This window comes from Procambarus clarkii, chromosome 16 (assembly GCF_040958095.1).
Source record: "Procambarus clarkii isolate CNS0578487 chromosome 16, FALCON_Pclarkii_2.0, whole genome shotgun sequence".
Taxonomy (NCBI): domain Eukaryota; kingdom Metazoa; phylum Arthropoda; class Malacostraca; order Decapoda; family Cambaridae; genus Procambarus; species Procambarus clarkii.
This window is the reverse complement of record NC_091165.1, coordinates 12,742,032-12,765,007: the sequence shown is the minus strand read 5'-3', so window position 1 is coordinate 12,765,007 and position 22,976 is coordinate 12,742,032. Positions and strand designations below refer to the sequence as shown.

The 22,976-nt window shown below is 36.8% G+C and overlaps 1 protein-coding gene across 4 annotated transcripts in view; it reads left to right on the top strand.

Annotated features, from left to right (window-relative positions):
- LOC123760074 (serine/threonine-protein kinase VRK1) overlaps positions 1-22,976 on the top strand; it is a 112,049-nt gene that overhangs the window by 16,869 nt on the left and 72,204 nt on the right. Inside the window, exon 1 of one of the 4 annotated variants that reach the window (XM_045745527.2) lies at positions 1,316-1,478. The exons of 2 other annotated variants lie outside the window; for them this stretch is intronic. The gene's annotated coding sequence lies outside the window, so the exon portion shown is untranslated. Of the gene's footprint in view, positions 1-1,315; positions 1,479-22,976 lie in introns of those variants that run through there. One more of the 4 variants, XM_045745528.2, reaches the window with a different exon arrangement.

Sequence of the window (22,976 nt, the reverse complement as noted above, 5' to 3'; positions counted from 1 at the left end):
GGAAAGGGTTACAGAGGCACATAAATGGGCTCAGGGTCTGAACCCCACAATTCATTTAACTAAGCAAGTTACAATCTTGATGAGCTGCAGCAAGGTTTTTATATCAACAAATAACTACATAATAAGTTGACAGTGGTGATTACACTGGTAAGGATATAGGTTTTAAGTACTAATATTGGGGAAGTGGGTAGTACAAGATACTACAGTCACTTCAGTTTGAAGTGACTGAACCCCAGAATTCATTTAGTTAAGAAAATTACTATCTTGATGAGTTAGTTGCAAAATTCAATACACGTCGTCACATCATCAATGGGTTCGAGATCAACCACCAGTACAACTTCTAAATTAAGCAACTGACATACGTAAAGCTAGTGTCTTAATTGATATGTTTGTCCTGCACACCGCCCCCCATCCAGTGGGCAGCGTGGATAGGTTACAATCACTTAGTTACTACCTACAGTTAGCAAACTGGGGATATTTGGCTAAAATTTCTGGTAGCAGATCATTTTGAATGAAATATTTACACATCGTTGGAACATTGGTTATAGAATTGTCTCTTAATTCACGTATCTTTTAACACTCCATCACATAGTGACGGAGGGTGTACGAGTAATTTTGTTGACACAGTTTACATTTGGTCAGGTATACATCGGCAGATAATGAGAATTCCCAGAGATACTTGTAAGAGAGTCTAAGCCGAGCAGTAGTAACATCTAGAAGTCTGCTGATTTTATTGGATGAATTATAGATGTGTGGCTCCTGTTGCATGATAGTATGATGATAGATGGAATTACTGGTGTCGATTTCACTTTGCCTCAGATCTACAAGATTTTCTTGACGTTCTTGGTGTACTACTGCTCTAAGAGCGCTATAATTCACTGGTCTCACATTGATGGTGGAGGCAGACCAGCTGATCCACGTTACCAACTAGCGTTTATTATTATTTTGTTTTGTTTGTACGTGTTTTCTCACTACTGTATTTATAAATCGTCTCCCTTATACCAACAATCTTACGTAATTGTTAACTGGAAATATTCAATATTTCAAAATTATGTATAATATTGCAAATTATGTACAGTATAGCCAATTTCCGACTGATCTACAACGATCCAAAAATGTCAAGTTTCCATATCGTGCTTGAAGAACACATTGTGTATGGTAGTCATAATTCCACTTGTTAATATTGCAAGTTAGGCAGACGTTTTTGGCACGAGGTAGTACACAGGAGGAGGAGGTACACAGATGAATCGTATGACAGACAACAGGTCCAAGCCAGTAGTGCAAACGTTGAGAGAGGAAGTTACCAGGTAGTGTTAAGTGTGAGGTCACCGGGTAGAAGTGGTGGTGTAGCTGTGTGTCTGGTCATGTTGAGACTGACTTTGTCTAGTGTTTGTGCTCCCATAATAATGTTACCGTGCAAGTTTGTGTTCATTGGTGCGAGGAATGACTGATAGGTGTTCCTACATCGACATAATAAGGTAAAATATTAGTTGTTTTCATATAGGTTGATATTATGGTGGTGTGAAACTGAGGGCTGGGAGTGTTCCGGAGCGAGTTTCTGGCATGGAGATTGGTAGGCTCAGGTCTGACGTCATGATGTTGTAATAACTTCTTCTGCTATGTAGTTTTGTTGATATTGTTACGTCAACAAATTTATCCGTGGTACGTTTTGAAAACTGACCCGCTGAGTAAAATACCAAAGATTGGCGTGTTTAGCGTTAATCTGGTTTCGAATTGATTTTGATGTAGGCTTTTATTTGTAGTAATATACTGTATAGGGATCAACAGTAGTAGGTTCATTTACCCTGAGGATAATCTGTAATTTCGACCATAATATTAAAATACGTACCCTAGGGTGACTTGATCACCCAGGGAGACAGACAGACAGCCTTTGACTGACCTAACTTGTCGCATTTTACATGGCTTAGTGCAGTGTACTTATTTACTCTTATATAAAATCATCAATGTAGAGATGGAGAAAATCCAAAACCTATATGATTAAACAGCCTTTCGAGGCTTGCCTTCCTGTGCAGTACCTGTAAATTTGTTTCATGCACATGGGAGTAGTAAAACTTTGTACTGTACAGTATTTGGATTCTGTTTTGTTTACCTTGTGTAAATTGATGGCAAATCTTGCTGTTGTGTGATAAAATTTGGGGAGTTGGGGGATGTGAACATTGCACTGGGTAGGGTGAGGGACATACATGGCTGGACAGAAGTGGCTGGAGGAAGTGACTGTACAGTACTGTACTTGTATTTATGAGATCATTGCTATCATTTATAAGATCATTGCTGTCCTCTTATACAGGTATGTGCTATCAATCTGCTATATGGTGCCTATTAATCTTGTTTAAATTACCAATCAAGCTGTCAATGTAATCAATCAGCTTTAATATACTTACTAATCTCTCTCTCATTTTTTTTCATGCAATGTATCTGTTATCATTTTATTAATTCTGCTAGAATTTACCTACTTAAAATTATCTGTTAGATTAAGGGCCTGCCCGAAACGCTGCACGTACTAGTGGCTTTACAAGATTGTAAATACTATGCTATGTATTCTCACAAACCCAATGTACCTTCTTGTATATAAATAAAATAAAAAAATGACAAACACTAATTGTTTTATCAAATTTTGCTTCATTTTATGGTTCATTTCTAGTCTGAATCTGGAACTCTAGCTACTGGGACATCTCTCTCTGAACCATTAGGCCTAATCATCTGATGTGTGTAACAGAGGGAAAATAAGAATTAAACTGCATATCGTATTTAGCTTGCAAGTGATTGAATCAATTGAATACTTCTTTCCATGAAGTGATTTGATTACTGTTCTTAAAAAAGATTCTTGTATTTTTCACCTGCAAGATAACATAATTGTAGGGGTTGGCAAATGTTAATCTTCATATTTTATAAGTTGTTCTCTTGAGCTAGTTAATTTAAGCAAGTCCCAACTGTGTCTGGGTACAAGTGACAGGATGAACAACCCAGCAGGTTTTCTTACTATTGGGGTGTTGTACCTGCTGCAATGGCAGTATGTTCACTCACAGAATTGGTGGCGCTGCTCAACTAGCCTTTTGGGGCAAAGTTTACAAATTAGCTTCATGTTACTGGAAGCTAGGCCAAATTTTGTTAACAGTATGAGACAATAGATACTAATATTAAGGGTGATTGTATCTGCACCAATTGGATTGGAAGTTTCTATTTTTCTGGGCCTACCAGAATTTATCTTGAGTTTTACCAGAGAGCCATCATATCTCTAGTGGACAAGAAGTCAGCAGCTTGTCAGTTTCCCTATTTGCCCTGATGATTTTATTGAACTTGATTTGAATTTCAGCAGTGTTTATGCATTTACAACTTTAGCGAGTAGGTGGTTCCATCGGTTTATAACCTTATGGGTGAAAAAGCATCTCCTGTTTTCTGCCCTACATTGTGGCTTGTTGAGCTTGAAACCATTGTTCCTTGTTCATGTTTCATAAGATTATTTAAAGAATTGGTTTGAATGAATATCCTCCAAATTGTTCAGTATTTTGAAAGTTTTGATGAGATCAGCCCCCTCATGTCTGGTTTGTAATGTTGTTAACCTTGTGGCCCTGAACCATTTCTTGTGTGAGTTGCCTCAGTGTTGTGCTGGGTGTACTCAGGCACACACTAGTCGACTGCACCATAACATGGTAAAAGAATTGCAACCTTGGGTACTACTGCACCCACAAGGATCCCGAGGCTTCCACTGAAGCTGAACCAGGGTTTCACACAATTCTGGGAACTCCCAGCGCATAGGTTTGAACCCTCATCACAGATCCTGTTAATTTGTTTATTGATATATCACGATAATGTGATTTGTCTGTGTTCTGGAATGAGTTTTGTCTCCCAGTGTTGAACTTCATGAAGATGGATACAATAACTCCATACAGTACTTGGATATACAGTAGTAACGCAAGTGGTGGTGGTGAAATAGGAATCGACCAATTAAAAAAAAAAAAGAGGAATTCTTGATACCAGCAACTTCACAAAGAGGACACAGATTTAAGCTAAGGAAAGAATGGGTCTGAAAAAATATTAGGATTTTTTTTTTTTTTTTTTTTTTTGCACAGAGTGGTAGACAGTTGGAACAAGCTTAGTGAGGTGGTGGTGGAGATAGTTTCAAAGAGTTATACGACAGTACTGTGAAGATGGGACACTACGAGTGTAGCACTTATTTGCACCAGTGATGTTTATTGTGTACATAAATGATCTACCAGTTGGTATACAGAATTATATGAACATGTTTGCTGATGATGCTAAGATAATAGGAAGGATAAGAAATTTAGATGACTGTCATGCCCTTCAAAAAGACCTGGACAAAATAAGTATATGGAGCACCACTTGGCAAATGGAATTTAATGTTAATAAATGTCATGTTATGGAATGTGGAATAGGAGAACATAGACCCCACACAACCTATATATTATGTGAGAAATCTTTAAAGAATTCTGATAAAGAAAGAGATCTAGGAGTGGTTCTAGATAGAAAACTATCACCTGAGGACCACATAAAGAATATTGTGCAAGGAGCCTATGCTATGCTTTCTAACTTCAGAATTGCATTTAAATACATGGATGGCGATATACTAAAGAAATTGTTCATGACTTTTGTTAGGCCAAAGCTAGAATATGCAGCTGTTGTGTGGTGCCCATATCTTAAGAAGCACATCAACAAACTGGAAAAGGTGCAAAGACATGCTACTAAGTGGCTCCCAGAACTGAAGGGCAAGAGCTACGAGGAGAGGTTAGAAGCATTAAATATGCCAAAACTAGAAGACAGAAGAAAAAGAGGTGATATGATCACTACATACAAAATAGTAACAGGAATTGACAAAATCGACAGGGAAGACTTCCTGAGACCTGGAACTTCAAGAACAAGAGGTCATAGATTTAAACTAGCTAAACACAGATGCCGAAGAAATATAAGAAAATTCACCTTCGCAAATAGAGTGGTAGACGGTTGGAACAAGTTAAGTGAGAAGGTGGTGGAGGCCAAGACCGTCAGTAGTTTCAATGCGTTATATGACAAAGAGTGCTGGGAAGACGGGACACCACGAGCGTAGCTCTCATCCTGTAACTACACTTAGGTAATTACACTTAGGTAATTACTCATACTCTAACTACACTTAGGTAATTACTGTACACTTGGGGAATTACTAAGGATTTATTCAGGTGAATAAGTACCTTCTTTTCCTTCAGTCAAAGGTTCATTTTGTTATTCCTAGAGTTTGGTTGGATCTGTTTACTGCAACTCCTAAAAACTAAGATTAGTTAAAAGTAACTTAAAAGATTTCCTTTCTACTGCAAAATTGTTATGCAATTTTCAGTGAGAGGTGGATTCTGACTCAAAGGTCCTTTTCTTCATCAATTTGCTCCAGAGCAATGTTGTTGATTTGGTAGTTGTGATGTACAGTGTTATGTCCTACATGGAAGGTCTTGCATTTTTTGATAATAAAAAGGCATTTGCCAGTCTTCAGACTATTTAAGGGGTTCATGTAGATTTCTTGAAAGGCCTCGGTGTCATTTTCACTTCCTACTTTATCATGTCTTATCTGTAAATTTGTTGGTGTGGCTTGTAATATGCTCATCTACGTCATTGATGTATACGACAAAAAGGGTTGGCCCCAAAATGGAACCTTGCAGTACCCCACTCGCATTTCTCCAGTCAAATGCATTTCTATTTAGGATGATCCTTTGCTTTCTTTGTTTTAACCATTGTTTTATTCGTTTTTGCATTCTACCATTTATTCTAGGTGCTTGTAATTTCATTGTCAGTCTTTCATGTGATACCATATCAAAATTTTTAGCAAAGTCCATGTATACTACATCTACTGGAAGTCCTTTGTCTGACTAGCTCATTGCCATTTACAAAAATGGTTACAGTATTACATATTGCAAAATAAATTAAAATTTCATTATTACAGTCTTACATTACAGTACTGTATTAAAATAAAGTTTTTGAAGCTCCTAAAAGCTTTGATAACTAGAAAGGCATGGGACTGAGTACAGGAACATTTGACAGATAGGAAATAGTCATGGTCAGAGATCATATGTCAGACTGGAGAGGAGTGGAAAGTGGTGTTCCATGGAGCTCTAGGATCATTGCTCTTGTTAAATGATGTAAATGACCTCACTGATGCAGTGAGCTTGTACATGTCCATGTTTGCAGATGAGGCAAAGTGAATGAGGAAAGTAAGAACTGAACAGAACTGTAGTTTGTCAAGAAGACTAACAAACTTCAAGAGATGGGCGATAAATGGCAGCTGGTATTTAATCCAAATACGTACAGTACAGTACAGTAAGTGTAAAGTAATGAAAATGGACAAAGAAGGTAGGCGACCTGTATTTAACTGCACCATAAGGAGAAGGCAATTACAAGAGATGATAAAAGAAAAAGACCTGGAAGTAGATGTAATCTCAACACTAATACCAGAAGCTCATGTGAACAGGATAACAGTATCAGTGTAAAGGAAGTTAGTAAACATAAGAGTGTCATTTAAGAATCTAAACGAGACATTGAAGTCCGTACACACTGCCTGTGTAAGACGATTACTTGAGTATGCAGCACCAGCATGGAACCTATACTTTATAGGTTCCATGTATACTGAAACTTTCTCAAGATTGTTTCATAAACAGATACTTGAGAAAGTTTGAAAGTTTGCGACTAGATTAGCACTATACCACAGTTGCGAGGCCTTAACTATAACAGGCTGAGAAAACTTGCCATCATGGCCTTAGAGTTAGAGAAGAAATGGAGAAAATAGGGTAACATTTAGCTTGAGTTATCAAATAGGTCCCTTAAAAGTGTCATTAGACGAGAACTCCTAGATGAATTTGAAGGAAGTGGAACAGTGCAAACTGGAACTAGCAGATCCATTGTTTATCACAATGAAATGTGTGAAGTAAAACGTGTGTATGGGGCAAGTAACAAAATCAGCAGACCAACAGACGTCACAGGTCAAATAAGACTTGGCTACAAGTATCTCTAGCAGTTCAGCTTGTATAGGGATCTAGATGAAGTAAAGTGTAAAGTGTGTGGACAAAGATAGGAACACGCACACTCGAACACTATATCTTGAATTGTAGTAAAATTGAGCCTTTTAGAGATAAATCTAAACTCGTGTTGTATGATATGGCAACCTATCTTATTACTAAGGATAAAATACCTGAAATCCTTGCACTACAGTGTATCCATATTTCGCTCCCAGTAGATAAATGGACATATAAGATTAAGAAACAAGTAGTGTATTGTGAAGACTAATAGTAAACAGCAGCTTCCATACGACTGTAATATTTACATTGCTCAAATAATTATGTACAGTATTAGCGATAAGACCTACCATTAATGTATTATGACTTGCTGTAAATATATATATCTTAAAATAGAACATTCTCTGTAACTAGCTGACATTGTAATTATAAAGTGTGAAGGATAGATGAAATTGTTTATGTAATAATCTCCATTGAGGGCTGATAAAGACCTTTTGTGCCCTCTAATGCTTTTTGCGCTACTGCTCACAGGATGAATATGGAGTGCATAATAAACTAGCCGCCTCCAGCAGCAACAATCGATCAAAATCTTTAGATCACAAGATCTTGAGGGCAATACAAGTGGACAAAGGAGGCCAATTTAAATTAAAATGTTTGGACAAGTGGGATGTCGGTGAAAGCTGGACATGCAGTAAAGTTCTCATTCCTTATATGGGTGGTTGGCAAGTGGAATGCATTGAAGGAAGAGGATGCTGAAGCCTGTTTCATTCACAACTTTCAGAAAAATATGATGAAAAGGTTAATGTTGAGAGAGGTAATTACAGTAGGTGTAAATATAAATGGCTAGGATGCGGGCCATAAAGTGCTGGATCTCTCCCCCCTGTATTTACTGATAGGTAAACTCATGCAATTTGTTGTGGTACATAACAAATTTTCTTGCTTTTCTATTTATCAAGCAATTTACTCTAGTACATAGTGGTCTTGTGAGTACATGGTATACTACATTTTGTAATGTAGTACAGTAATGTATTGCCAGTATTATTTATAACATAATCTTAAATCTAATATATACAGAGTACAGTACTTCCATTTAGACTTTCCCGTACTATATCAAATCGAGCCAAGCCTTCTCACAAGTCGAGCCTGGGCTTGGGCCAGGCTTGGGGAGTAGAACAACTCCCAGAACCCCATCAAGCAGGTATACTGTATATGGGGGATGAGTTCCTGCTTATTTCTGTATAATGTTTCAGTGTTTTAGATTACAAGCTCGTTGGAGTGCAAATTAACATCAATAGTCATAATAGACCTAAAACAATGATCAAGTGAGGGGGTTATTCAGTAAATTCAATTTTAATAAAAGAATAAACTGGGACAAAATAAACAGGGAACTTACAAATATTCAATGGGAAATTGTTCTAAGTAATAAAAATCCCACACAAGAATCCTAAACAACCACAACTGACTTACGTATCATATAAAGTTTGTCTGAAACATGTTCCTTTGTGGAAAGCCAAAAAAAAAAAAGAGGTCCAACATAGAAAAAGAAAGCAGACGACACTACAAAAGAAGAAAAAATAAAGGAAATTCTTAAGCAGACATGACTTCCTCTACAAAGAAGGAATAGTGAAGGTTCGTACACAGAGGATGTCGAAGAAATTAGTGAAATCTTAAAAAAGCAATATGAGGACATGTGTAGCACCCCAATAAACAGCATGAAAGTGGAAGATCTGGACAACCTCTGTATGCATGATATCCAAACCCCAAATATTACTGTATAATCAACATCAACACAAGCAAGGCAGATTTTGAAAGAGAAATTGACAACATGCCCATGCACTCGGCCCCGGGTTCAGATTAATGGATTTCAATATTTATAAAGAAATGCACAAGTGCCAGTAACACAAGTCCTCGGTGTAATGTGGAGTTAGAGCTTGGACACTGGGGGAAATACTAGATCCGCTTAAATCAGTAGACATAGCCCCTCTACAGAAGGGAGGAAGCAAATCATTAGCTAAGAATTATAGACCAGTTGCACTAACGTCCCACATAATAAAAGTATTTGAGAGAGTGATCAGGAATCAAGTTGCCAGTTTCACGGAGACCAATGACCTCCAAAACCTAGGACAACATGGATTTAGAGTTGGAAGATCATGCCTATCTCGGCTATTTGACCACTATGACAAAATCACCGAGGCATTAGAAGAAAAACAAAATACAGATGTGGTACAGTATACATGGACTTAGTAAAGGTATTAGATAAATGTGACCACGGAGTGATAGCACACAAAATCAAGTAAATGGGAATAACCGGTAATGGGATATTAAAGTATCCGTTAAACAGAACATAAAGAATAACAGTCAACGAAATTAAATAGAGTTCAAACATAGTTAAAAGCTCTGTACCTCAGGGTATAATCCTTGCACCACTGCTTTTCCTTATTCTCAAATCAGATATAGACAAAAAATACAAGTCACAGCTTTGTATCATCCTTTGCAGATGACACAAAAATCAGCATGAAAATTACCTCTGCTGAAGAAATTGAAAAACTACAAGCAGATTTAATAATGTTTTCAACTGGGCAGCAGAAAATAACATGATGGTTTGACAGTTATAAATTCCAAGTACAGTACTCAAGTATGGTAAAAATGAGGACCTTAAACAAAATTCATGGTACAAAACCACCATCAAATGTGCCCATAGTAGAAAAGCAGTCTATCCTTTTATTATTAAAACTGAATTTACTGAATAACCCCTCTTGCTTGATCATTGTTTTAGGTATATTTTGAGTATTGATGTTAGTTTGCACTTCAGTGAGCCTGTGGTATGATTGATCATAATGTCCCTGATTAGGTCTTCATTGTTTGTGAAGACCAGGTCTAGAATATTTTGGTTCCTAATTGGCTGTTATCTGCTGGTTGAGTAAAAATTTGTCACAGAATCTAAGTACAGTACTGTAGTTCTCTAATCTGTGGTTGATTATGTCCAGATATAGTTATATGTTGTGTAATTTTCTGGGGCAGTCAGCCTTGTTGCTCTAAATTCTTGTGTGTTGACTCAAATATCAACATTAATTCAGGATTTGAAAGTCAAGGTTAAGTTATGATATCCATATGATTGAATTTTCATGAGTAGATAGTAAATTAATAATCGCTTAGCTTACTTTTAAAATGTCTTTAATTCTGATCCCTTTAATCTTGGATTCATGTCTTGACTTATGATAGCTAGAGGGAAGATCACTCTGAAGTTTACTTACTGATTAATGGTATGATTAAAGGCTTACAGTTGTTGGTACTCTACTAACTCATGCTAGTCCTTCTAACTCTTTCCACTTACCTTCCTCTGTCTCTCTTAAGTCTACCCACAATCCATTTTCTCCCTAAACTTTTCCTCTCACCTAACAACTCCTCACATCCCTTTCACCTCTCCTGCATTTTCTTTTTCTTTCTGTAATTTTCTGATACATTACAACAATAGCAAAGAGAAACCTTGAAAAAAAAATCAAATTATCAAATTGATAATTTGATAATACAGTATTGATAATACAGTTAAGTCCATGTTAATTAAGAACTCGCCCTCGTCTGTAGCAGGTTGTGTGTATTCCATCCCTTGTAATGAGTGTGCATGTGTTTACATCGGCCAGACAGGTAAATCTCTTTCCTCGCGTTTAAAACAGCATTCATATGCTGTTCGTACAGCCCAGCAATCCAGTGCATTGTATTTACATTCCAGTTTATGTAATCATTCTATCGACTTCACAGGGGCAAAATGTATTGTTAAAAGTAAGGATTTTGTTGAACGAAACGTGATCGAGTCTGCTCTGATCAAACATTGTATCAACAGCCTTAATGTGAGCCCCAGTATGTACAAGTTGGATCCCTATTTAAGCCTCAATATAGCACGTCAAAACAATATAGCAATCATTTAACACGTATGGCACTTGGAGATATTAATAGGAGCTGCCTTGTATGGGCCAATAGGCCTTCTGCAGTTACCTTCTTTCTTATAATTCCTTTCCTCCACTTATTTTTGGTGGTCAGGTGATCTGCCCAGGCGGATATAAAGGTCTGATCAGCAATCTTATCTTCATTCTACTTTGCTCTGATGAAGGCGAATTAGCCGAAAACGCGTTAAGCATTTTCTATTTTTCACATGTGGTTATTCTGCGCGCATATATATATATATATATATATATATATATATATATATATATATATATGTCGTACCTAATAGCCAGAACTCACTTTTTGGCCTACTATTCAAGGCCCGATTTGCCTAATAAGCCAAGTTTTCCTCAATTAATATATTTTTTCTAATTTTTTTCTTATGAAATGATAAAGCTACTCATTTCATAATGTATGAGGTAAATTTTTTTTATTGGAGTTAAAACTTACGTAGATATATGACCGAACCTAACCAACCCTACCTAACCTAACCTAACCTATCTTTATAGGTTAGGTTTGGTTAGGTAGCCGAAAAAGTTAGGTTAGGTTAGGTTAGGTAGGTTAGGTAGTCGAAAAACAATTAATTCATGAAAACTTGGCTAATTAGGCAAATCGGGCCTTGCATAGTAGGCTGAGAAGTGCGTTCTGGCTACTAGGTACGACATATATATATATATATATATATATATATATATATATATGTACACATATATATATATATATATATATATATATATATATATATATATATATATGTACACATATATATATATATATATATATATATATATATATATATATATATATATATATATGTACACATATATATATATATATATATATATATATATATATATATATATATATATATGTACACATATATATATATATATATATATATATATGTACATATATATATATATATATATATATATATATATATATATATATATATATATATATATATATATATGTACACATATATATATATATATATATATATATATATATATATGTACACATATATATATATATATATATATATATGTACATATATATATATATATATATATATATATATATATATATATATATATATATATATATATATATATATGTACACATATATATATGTACATATATATATGTACATATATATATGTACACATATATATATATGTACACATATATATATATATATATATATATATATATATATATATATATATATATATATATATGTACACATATATATATATATATATATATGTACATATATATATATATATATATATATATGTGTACATATATATATATATATATATATATATATATATATATATATATATATATATATATATATATATATATATGTACACATATATATATATATATATATATATATATATATGTACACATATATATATATATATATATATATATATATATATATATATATATATATATATATATATATATATATATATATGTACACATATATATATATGTACATATATATATGTACACATATATATATATGTACATATATATATGTACACATATATATATATATATGTACACATATATATGTACACATATATATATATATGTACACATATATATATATATATACATATATATACAGTATATACATATATATATATATATATATATATATATATATATATATATATATATATATATATATATACATATATACATATATATATATATATATATATATATATATATGTATATATGTATATATGTATATATATATATATGTGTATATATATATATATATATATATATATATATATATATATATATATATATATATATTAATATTGATCAGGATGAAATCTCCAGCTTTATGGAGACCAATGAACTTCACAACCCTGGTCAACATAGAATGGATTTAGAGTGGGATTATGTTTTTTTTTTCAATTATTTAACCTCTGGTCACCGAAGCATTAAAAGAAAAAGAAAATGCAGATGTTGTATACACTATTTTCGAAAGGCATTTGATAAATATGAAATGCTCTGTACTCCAGGACACAGTCCTTGCACCACTGCTTTTTCTCATTCTTGTATCAGATATAGACAAAATTACAAGTCATCCTTTGTGTCATCCTTTGATGACACAAAGTCAAGTCTTTGTGTCATCCTTTGCGGAAGATACAAAAAACAGCATTAGGATTACTCTGGTAGACAACATTGAAAAACTACAAAGCTCCCAGCGACTATAAAAAATATTGCCGGAACAACTGTCTATATCTTCAAGAGAAAACTGGACTGTTTTCTAAGAGAAGTTCCAGATCAGCTGGGCCGTGGTGGGTATGTGGGCCTGCGGGCCACTCCAAGCAACAGTCTGGTGGACCAAACTCTCACAAGTTAACCCTGGCCTCGGGCCGGGCTTGGGGAGTAGAAGAACTCCCAGAACCCCATCAAGCAGATATCAAGCAGATACAAACTGTTTTCAATGGTCTTCGATTTGGCAACTGAAAATAACATAATGATTACCAGTGATAAATTGAGCACATCTGTGCCAGGTAAGTACGATGGGCTCACCATAGCCCGTGCTGCTTGGAACTTTTTATTCTGAGTGGCTGAATCTAAAACAACAATCTAAAACAGTGATAATTTCCAGATAATTAGGTATGGTAAAAATTAAGAACTTAAATGAAATGCAGGACACAAGACATAATCAGATATAATCATAGAAGAAAAACAACATTTAAAGAATATGGAAATATTGTTGTCAAATTTCCTAACGTTTAGTGAGAATAACGAAGTGAATATAACATTAACCAGGAAAGTGATTGGATTGATTATGAGAATGTTCAAATCCAGGGATGCCACCACAATGCTACTACTTTTCAAATCACTTGTGCTCTCCCGTCATGAATACTCCTTGGAACTCGCTTTCCCTTTCAAGCAGGAGAGATTTCTGAAATCGACGGAATACAGAGAACATACAGTACACACAGACACAAGAAAGCACCTAAACTATTGGGACAACCTTTAACCTCTAGAAAGGAAAGGAGAGGGGTATCATATACTCTAAACATGAAAGATACAAGAAGACAAGGCTCTAAATTTGCACAGTAAAATAACATACAAAAGGTATGGCAGGAAATGCAGTTTAGATCCAGTGGAGAGAAGTGCCATAGATACAAGAAAACACTGTATGAACATAAAGGCTCCATGCCTATTCAGTATCCTACCAACAGACATCAGAAATATTGCCGGTACAAAAGTAGAAATGGTCTAGAGAGAAAATTCGACTCCTGCCAAAAGCACTGGACCAACTGGGTTATAGGGAATATAATTGCCTGTGGGCTGCTCCCAGCAACAACCTGTTGGACCACGTTATCACCCAGATCCCACTCCAGGTATACTACCCTTTTTCAAATACGAATATTTAATGATGGCTTGAGAGGAGTGGTAGCAGTAATTCTTTAGGGCAATATATAAAGCATGACAGGTGAGTTAAAAGCATAAGATGGGTTACTTCACTTCTCTATATTTAAAGTAGGGTGAAAGCTGCGAGTGCTCTGGAATCCTGCTTCTCCTCTCTCGGCTCTTTTTAATGTGTACTCCCCAGTGTGTGTGTAACCCAAGGTGTGGTGGCTATGGTGTGTTTTATGGATTCATTTTTAACATGCACGTCAAGGATACCATGAAGCATTTGTTCTTTTAGCTTATGCAAAATAATAAGTATGCTCTATGTTTACTTTGTTTAGCTAAAGCGTCAATAAATGTTTTTGTAATATATAAATGTGTAGTTTGTAGGTGGTGTGAGGTAACTGGATCAGAAAGAGCGTGTCGACGAATATGGTGGTGGTGGGTTCGTTGTACTGTACTAGACTGGCCTCGGGGGCTCACCTTGTCCAGGATACCTTTCCCAGCACAAGAGGGAGACTGGCCCTGGCTGATTCTACCTCACCGCCACCTGTAGTCTTGTACTTTTGAAGTAAGGAGATAAAGACCTTGCTCCACCTAATATACTTACCCCATCAAGAAGCTTGTGCTTTCTCGTAGAAAAAAATACATTGTGTATTAATAGCCTTAATATGAGGGTAGTGTTTTAATCATTAAAGGTATGAGCCACAAGTTGAATTTATGTTAACACAAAAACATAAACGTTTCATTTTCATTCACTAACCGAAATTTGACTTGGCGGGTGAACGCGCGCGCGAGTAAGTCTTCAACCTGGGTGACTGGTATTGTAAACACTTTCTCTTTTGTGAAGACTTTCCTTGTATATTTCACGTTTGTACGCAAAGCTGTGATCGAAACATGTGCATGCTCCAACATTATTCAGAAGTTGATAATGTTTTCTGTGTAAGAGCTTGTGAATTGAAACTTTTCTAATGTACGTACACCCATTAAAGAGCAAGTTCTCAATTAATACAAATAAAAATGTTTACTCATTCTTAGGTTTGGAATCACTATTCCAAAACTAATCTGACAGGAAAGTATATGTCCCTCATTCGGGATGATATATTAATATATATATATATATATATATATATATATATATATATATATATATATATATATATATATATATATATATATATATATATATATAATATATATATGCCTTGTGGAACAAAGAAAAAATCTGCACAAGGGAAGGAATGAGAAGAAACTGCATTATTGCGTGATAATTTAGAGCATGAAGCTAGAGGCCGAACTTGATAGTGAAGAACAATGAGCGACTAAACATTGCTATGGGTCGTGAAGGTTGGTGCCAGGAAGAGAGAGGAAGGAGGGTTTCAGTGCCAAGGAGGGGGTGGGTTGGTCCAAGTCGTGGTTGGCGTGTTTCACTAGCTAGTGATTGCCGACGCGCCTCTGGCTGCAGCCGTTGGCTAGCAATAAAGTTCACGGGGTACTATAATTAAAGGGGTTGCCGCCACGCAATCCTGCTTTGACTGACACGTCGCCATGTGTCCTTTTACACAATATATACGTATATAGCTTTAGTTACACTGCTCAGTAGTTAATAATTGTAATTTTCATGGCCTTATTACTTTCATAAAAATAAAATTAATCATGGTACTGTATGAAGCAGATGGCTTTATTACAGTAATAATTAAGTTCCTATTTATATGTAGAAATAGCAAAAGTTCTAAAGGGTCGCATATATTCGCGGAGAAATTTGTGTATTTGTATTGATTTTTGTTTCCTAGGCTCAATGACTGATTAAGCAGAGCTCTGCCTAAAATTGGTATATAGTAAATATGTATTTCTTGTAGTAAAGTCTTTGTTTGAGGGAGTCTGCGATTATGGAGGGGTGGCATTTGCCAGTGCATGAATAATAAAGCTAGTTAGGCATGAGTAGCCTAGCTCACGGGCTCAATATTTAATGAGGGCGCCATGCTGCCTTTGTTTACTGGCTCCCTATAGCCGGTGCTACATGGACATTTCGTTCTGAGTAACTAAATCAAAAACAAAAACAACTGCCTGCCTTTGTGAGCGTGTCGCTGCAGGTTCATGACTCACGACCCGCTCTCGCCTCCAAATTATATTTTAAATCAACTATCAATCTTACTAGTACTGTGTTTTAGTTCTCTTCTTAAATTCTTAATCAATTGCCAAGAATTTGATTCTTGCTGGGGAGGACAACTTCAGTTTCTAATTAGATTTATGTTAAATGGAAGGTTTATGCTATTTTCTCAAGTATAACGGTATCTCCACTGGATTCTTCTAGTCCATTTGGTTTACAATTATCCAACCGAATGAGGGATATACATTTTCCTGTCAGATTAGTTTTGGAATACTGATTCCAGACCTAAGAATGAGTAAACATTTTTATTTGCATTATTTGAGAACTTGCTCTTTAATGGGTGTACGTACATTAGAAAAGTCACTGGCTGAATGTTTTTAGGGTTTCAGCCACAGTGATCTTGCCAAGTGATCTAGTCCATATAAAGACGCGATACAGTTTCGAAGCAAGTTTCGGAGAGTAGGTTAACTTCGCTAGATATAAATGTGAATCTGCTGCGTGTAAATCGAATGCTCCCGGAACTAAATTCAGACATGTGAATATACATTTTCACAATTAAATTTTGTTGACTCTTTTCAAACTTTGTATTTACGTATTCGTTAACATGGCCCAGAACCTGACATACAGACACGCAAACAACAGTCTTCAACACAGCCTACAGCACACGCTGTAGGCTGTGTTTTCAGTGTCAGAGTAGTTAGTAAATGGAATGCACAAGGTGATGTGGTAGAGGCTGACTCCATACATAGTTTCAAATGTAGATATGATAGAACCCAGTAGGTTCAGGAATCTGTAAATCAGTTGATTGACGGTTGAGAGGCGGGACCAAAGAACCAAAGCTCAACCTCCACAAGCACAATTAGGTGAGTACGCTAGACTGGCAGATGTCATGATACCATTGATGAACCTAGAGTTCAAAAGGAAAATGAGCTACGGGGAAGTCAGGAAGAAAGATTGTGTAAGCTATGAAACTGGCTCGAGTGGATAAGCTATTGTATAGGCATAACAGGGTCACAAATATTTATTCACAGGATTGGAGATATTCCTTCCTGTCTCTCTTCGTTTGTGACCAGTGCAGTAAATATGGCCACCTGCATTGAGACTGAGCAACTTGCCATTGTTGGGGATCCTGTTCATAAAGAAAATTATGTACACGGATTAATAGGTAAATATAATAAAATACAAAAAAAGCGTTGCATTTCAAGTTAAAGTACGTTTACAGAGACAATAAAATACATTTCATGGGGATAGAGTATTTTAGGCTATTTCTACCCTCCTGTGTTACATTAGCTGACCGGTAAATGGAAAGGTGGGGCTCATTAGCTCAAGCTGAACCTTGCTTTGCAAGCACATCTAGAAGAGTACGTTACCTTCGTAAGATATACACGTTTGTTTTTAATAAATGTATTCAATGCCGATGGAGTATTATTTGTTACATAGTAATATCAAAAGGAAGTGTAATATACCCCGGGTTGAGACCACAGCTATATCTGGGATAGGGATGGGGAGGGCGTCCGGTTCAGTCCAGTATCTGTCCACCCATCGAACGGTCAGGCGCTAGAAAATGCATCTTTTTGGAGTTGCATTTTCATTAGAGAAAAACCATAAATCAACTTGTTCAGTTGTCGCCTCATAGTGTAAATAAATTGATAATTTTGTTTAATTTCTACACTTTTTGTGTTGACTGCGAGATGTGTGGGTGAGTGACGACCTTGAGTGTGCCGAGTTTTAGGGTGGTGTATCTCTGTCCTCCCCCTCCCCCCAGCCCGCCATATCCGCCTGGCGGCCCTCACCACCAACCCAGCAACCTCACGTCACTCCATGCTCCTTCACGCCTCGCCTATTTAGCAAAAAATTATTCTCTCAACCTGCTTTTATGAATTTTTAGACTATACAGTTAAGTATGCTAATTTACTACTAGAGCGAAATTAAATGTAACTTTTTTGTTTGCGTATGTTCTTGTGAGGGGGACGTACATATTAATGCGGTCATGTGGGTAATACTCGTTGATTGTTCCATCACTACTATTATCGGTAATAAAATGTTGATCATATTGTTACTACTAAGATGATACAGACGAAGAAGACTTGTGTAAGGTTATTGGTGATGGGGAATTGAGATTGAAATAAGTTTGAGGTATAAATTCACACACAAAGGGATGAGGTAGCTCAATCTATTCACACCCCGTTTGTGATGGGAAGGTGCGGTGAAGGCTGCTCCCCAGCATATTACCAACCAACCTCCCAATACCGTCCACGCACGCGCGCGCACACAAAACACTCCCATTCCAAAAAATACACCATTCTATCACCTACACAGTCACTACAGCCGCCTTACCATAGGTAATCTCACGCCATTTTGAGACCGGCGCGAAACCATCTTAACAACTTGTCTTCCCGCAGCGCTGCCTGCTTGGCGGCCCACCTGTCTGGCGGCTGCTCAGTATCGTGTCTACACCAGTCAACTCGCTTCAGCCTTACATCTATACCTTATCTTGAGGTTATCTTCAGATGATTTCGGGGGCTTAGCGTCCCCGCGGCCCGGTCCTCGACCAGGCCTCCTTTTCGTTACATATACCCAGGAAGCGGCCCACTGCAGCTGTCTAACGCCCAGGTACCTATTTACTGCTAGGTGAACAGGTGCATCAGGATGAAAGAAACTACCCAATTGTTTCCGCCTCCATCGGGGATCGAACCCGGAACCTCAGGACTACGAATCCGAAGGGCTATCCACTCAGCTGTCAGGCCCCCCCCCCCTGACAGTTGATACCTCCACCATCTTAGATGAATAATGGTGGTTGCTTTTCTGACCACCTAAGTTTTGGCATTTTTTAAGTTCAGATTTCAATTGTTAATAATAATTACAAATCCAATATGAACATGTCCTCATGACATAACATGTATTTGGGGTCACTCGAGGGCCAAGAAAAGTGGTAAAGATTTTGCGTGTGGACATCCTTATGTCTGCCTTCCCCATCCAGTATACATGTTCTGGGGAAGGGACCGACAGGTAGACTGATGGTCAAGCAAGGCCAGGTCAGGTGATCAAGCAAGGCCAGGCCAGGTCAGGTGGTCAAGCAAGGCCAGGCCAGGTCAGGTGGTCAAGCAAGGCCAGGTCAGGTGATCAAGCAAGGCCAGGCCAGGTCAGGTGGTCAAGCAAGGCCAGGCCAGGTCAGGTGATCAAGCAAGGCCAGGTCAGGTGGTCAAGCAAGGCCAGGTCAGGTCAGGTGGTCAAGCAAGGCCAGGTCAGGTCAGGTGGTCAAGCAAGGCCAGGTCAGGTCAGGTGGTCAAGCAAGGCCAGGCCAGGTCAGGTGATCAAGCAAGGCAAGGCCAGGTCAGGTGATCAAGCAAGGCAAGGCCAGGTCAGGTGATCAAGCAAGGTCAGGCCAGGTCAGGTGGTCAAGTAAGGCCAGGTTAGGTCAGGTACAAACTTACTAGTTTAATAGATAAAGATAGTTTTAGGTGGTACAGGTAGTGGAGCCTTAGGCAGGGTGGTTGTGGTGGGGCAGGTTCATGCATTTTCAGTGGCAAAAGGGAATCTGCTGCAGATGATTCTTGTATTTGATGCAGAAGTTGCACCTGATAATCTGGTTTGCCAACAACTCGTTCATAGGGGCATACGCAGCGTAGATAATTGCTTTAATATTAACTAGTTTTATGTTGAGAGAGAGTTTGAGGTGTGTATAGTGTTAAAAACGCAAGTTGGCAGCGCGCGAGCGGCAGTCAGCTGTTGTGGTGGCTACCCACGTGCAGGGAGGCACCAGTTGCTTCTACTCTACATGACTTTATTATTATATATCTGCCACGTGTGCTCCATCCTTCTCCCGCCTCTGTAATTTTGATTTACTGTGTATAAAATAAATCTTTTAAATTGTATGTTTTATTTTATTTGTAATTTGACGAAATGTAGGATAAATTGCTGGAAAATATTTATATGGCATCATGTTGGTGTGACAGACCTGTGGAGCCACTTTTTTCCTGCTGGGCTGCTGGCGGTTGGTGTCTGCTTGTGCCTCACAATGTTGATGCTCTTACAGTCGTGCTCCTGCACATGCTACCTCATGTGTTCCTGTTGCTGCTCCGGTCCCAATACTGCTGCTCGTATAGAACTGGCTTACACCACTAGACACATGCTCTTCCTCCCTGGTTCCGATTCTTGCTCTGTATACACCCTACCCTGCTTTTATTTTTCATTTCTGTTCTTTAATTTATCCTGTTATTTCTCTTCTCATTTCCAATTCGGAACCTATTCTTGCCATATGTCTAGTTATTAACCATCGCTTATTCATTTTATTCATCCCCTTATTATCGCTTCAATTGCTACATCCGTAACCCTATTGCAGCTATAACGTATAAATGGAGTTAAGTCAGAGTGGGAAAATGTTACAAGTGGAGTGTTTTGTTTGTATGTTTTAAAGAAAGGGGATAGATCACTTGCATCAAACTATCGACCAAAATTAGCTTAACGTCTAATGAGGGAAGGTTGCTCGAATCGATAATTGCAAATACCATTCGTCTTCATCTTGAAAACATAGATTAATAAATGATTCACAACATGGTTTTACTAACAGCTGTTCATGTTTAACAAATTTGCTGTCATTATATTCCAGCATAGTTGAGGCACTTGATAGTGGTAAGGCTTGTAACGATGTGTACCTTGACTTTAGCAAAACTTTTGATACAGTCCCACATGAAAGATTGATTAAAAAGATAAGAGGCTCACAGTATAGGGGGTGCTATATTAAGTTGAATTAGGGCATGGTTATATCAAAGGAAACAAAGAGCTAGTACAAATGGAGTTAAGTCAGAGTGGGAAAATGTTGTAAGAGAGTGCCTCAAGGCTCTGTCCTGGGACCTCTGTTATCTATATAAATAAAAATGTAAATGTTCGTTTGTTCAAAATCGCTAATCTCCGAAAGTTCTTCACCGATTGTTTTGAAATTTTCACACAACGTTCCATTCGCATCCGAGCGGGTTTTTATATACATACTATATTAATGTCATGTCTGTGATGGGAAAAAAAACATGCTTTTTTGAAAAACTGGATTTTTCATGTAAGGGAAATCTTCGAAACCTCTTGACCGATTGCTTTGAGATTTTGACACAACGTTGCATTCGAATAGGCGCGTGATTTTATATACCTATTCATGCATACTATATACATGCCTCCCTCACCTGTGACCGGAAAAGTTATTTTTTTTTAAATAGCGCCACCTGTTGGACGTAAGAGCAACACACGCTGTAATCTCCCATAGTTCTTCACCGATTGCTGTGAAATTGACACAACATTCCATTCGAATATGCACGTGTTTTTATATACTTACTAGATAGATGCCACGCCTGTGACAGTTTTTTTTTTTTTTTAGACAGCGCCATCTATTGCACGTAATAGCAACACACACAATACTAAATGTGTTACAAATTCAATTTCACTGGTTCTGATTACATTGATAAATTTAATTTTCATAGATTTCGATTTATTTTAATTTTGATTTAATTATTTTGTGTGACATTGCGTTGGAATTGAGCTGTGTTGTTAACCATGCTGTTCATTTCGTGAGTATAGATTATTTTTTTATTTTTTCATTGTTTTTCATTTCGTTTTTTAACTGTGTTTCTTATTTAAGTGATGGGAACATCAGATCATTTGATGTTCTCAATTTTCTGATGGGATTGTGATGTACACATCACAATCCATACCACTATCAACTGCCTCAACTATGCTGGAATAAAAAGATAACAAATTTATTAAACATGAACGGCCATTTGTAAAACCATGTTGCGATTTATTTATTAATTTATGTTTTTTCAAGATGAAGACTAATTGTATTTGCAATTATCGATTCAAGTAACTTTCCCACAATAGACGTTAGGCTAATTGGCCAATAGTTTGATGCAAGTGATCTATCACCTTTCTTAAAAACTGGTACCACATTAGCTACCTTCCATGACTCTAGCACTCTGCCTAACTCTATTGATTTATTAAATATGGTAGACAGTGGCTCGCAAAACTCCTCTTTGCATTCTTTAAGCACCCTGGCAAACACTTCATCCGGCCCTAGGGATTTGTTTGGCTTGAGTTTAACTATTTGTTTAATTACATCCCTCCCTGGTAACTGCTAAACTAGTCAACCTGTCCTCGTCCCCACCCACATAGACTTGTTCGGCTGAAGGCATATTGTTAAGTTCCTCTTTAGTAAATACAGATATAAAATATTTATTAAAAATATTACTCATCCCTTCGTCATTATCTGTTATTTGACCTGTCTCAGTTTTTAATGGACCTATCCTTTCCCTAATCTTTGTCCGGTATAAATGGAAAAAACCCTTTAGGATTTGTCTTTGCTTGCTCTGCTATGCGAACTTCATAGTTTCTTTTTTCTTATCTCTTTTTTTAGTATTTCTAACCAGTTGTACGAATTCCTGTTCTAAACTGACTTCCCCATTCTTAATCCTTTTGTACCACGCTCCCTTTTTACCTATAAGGTTCTGCAGATACTTTGTTATCCA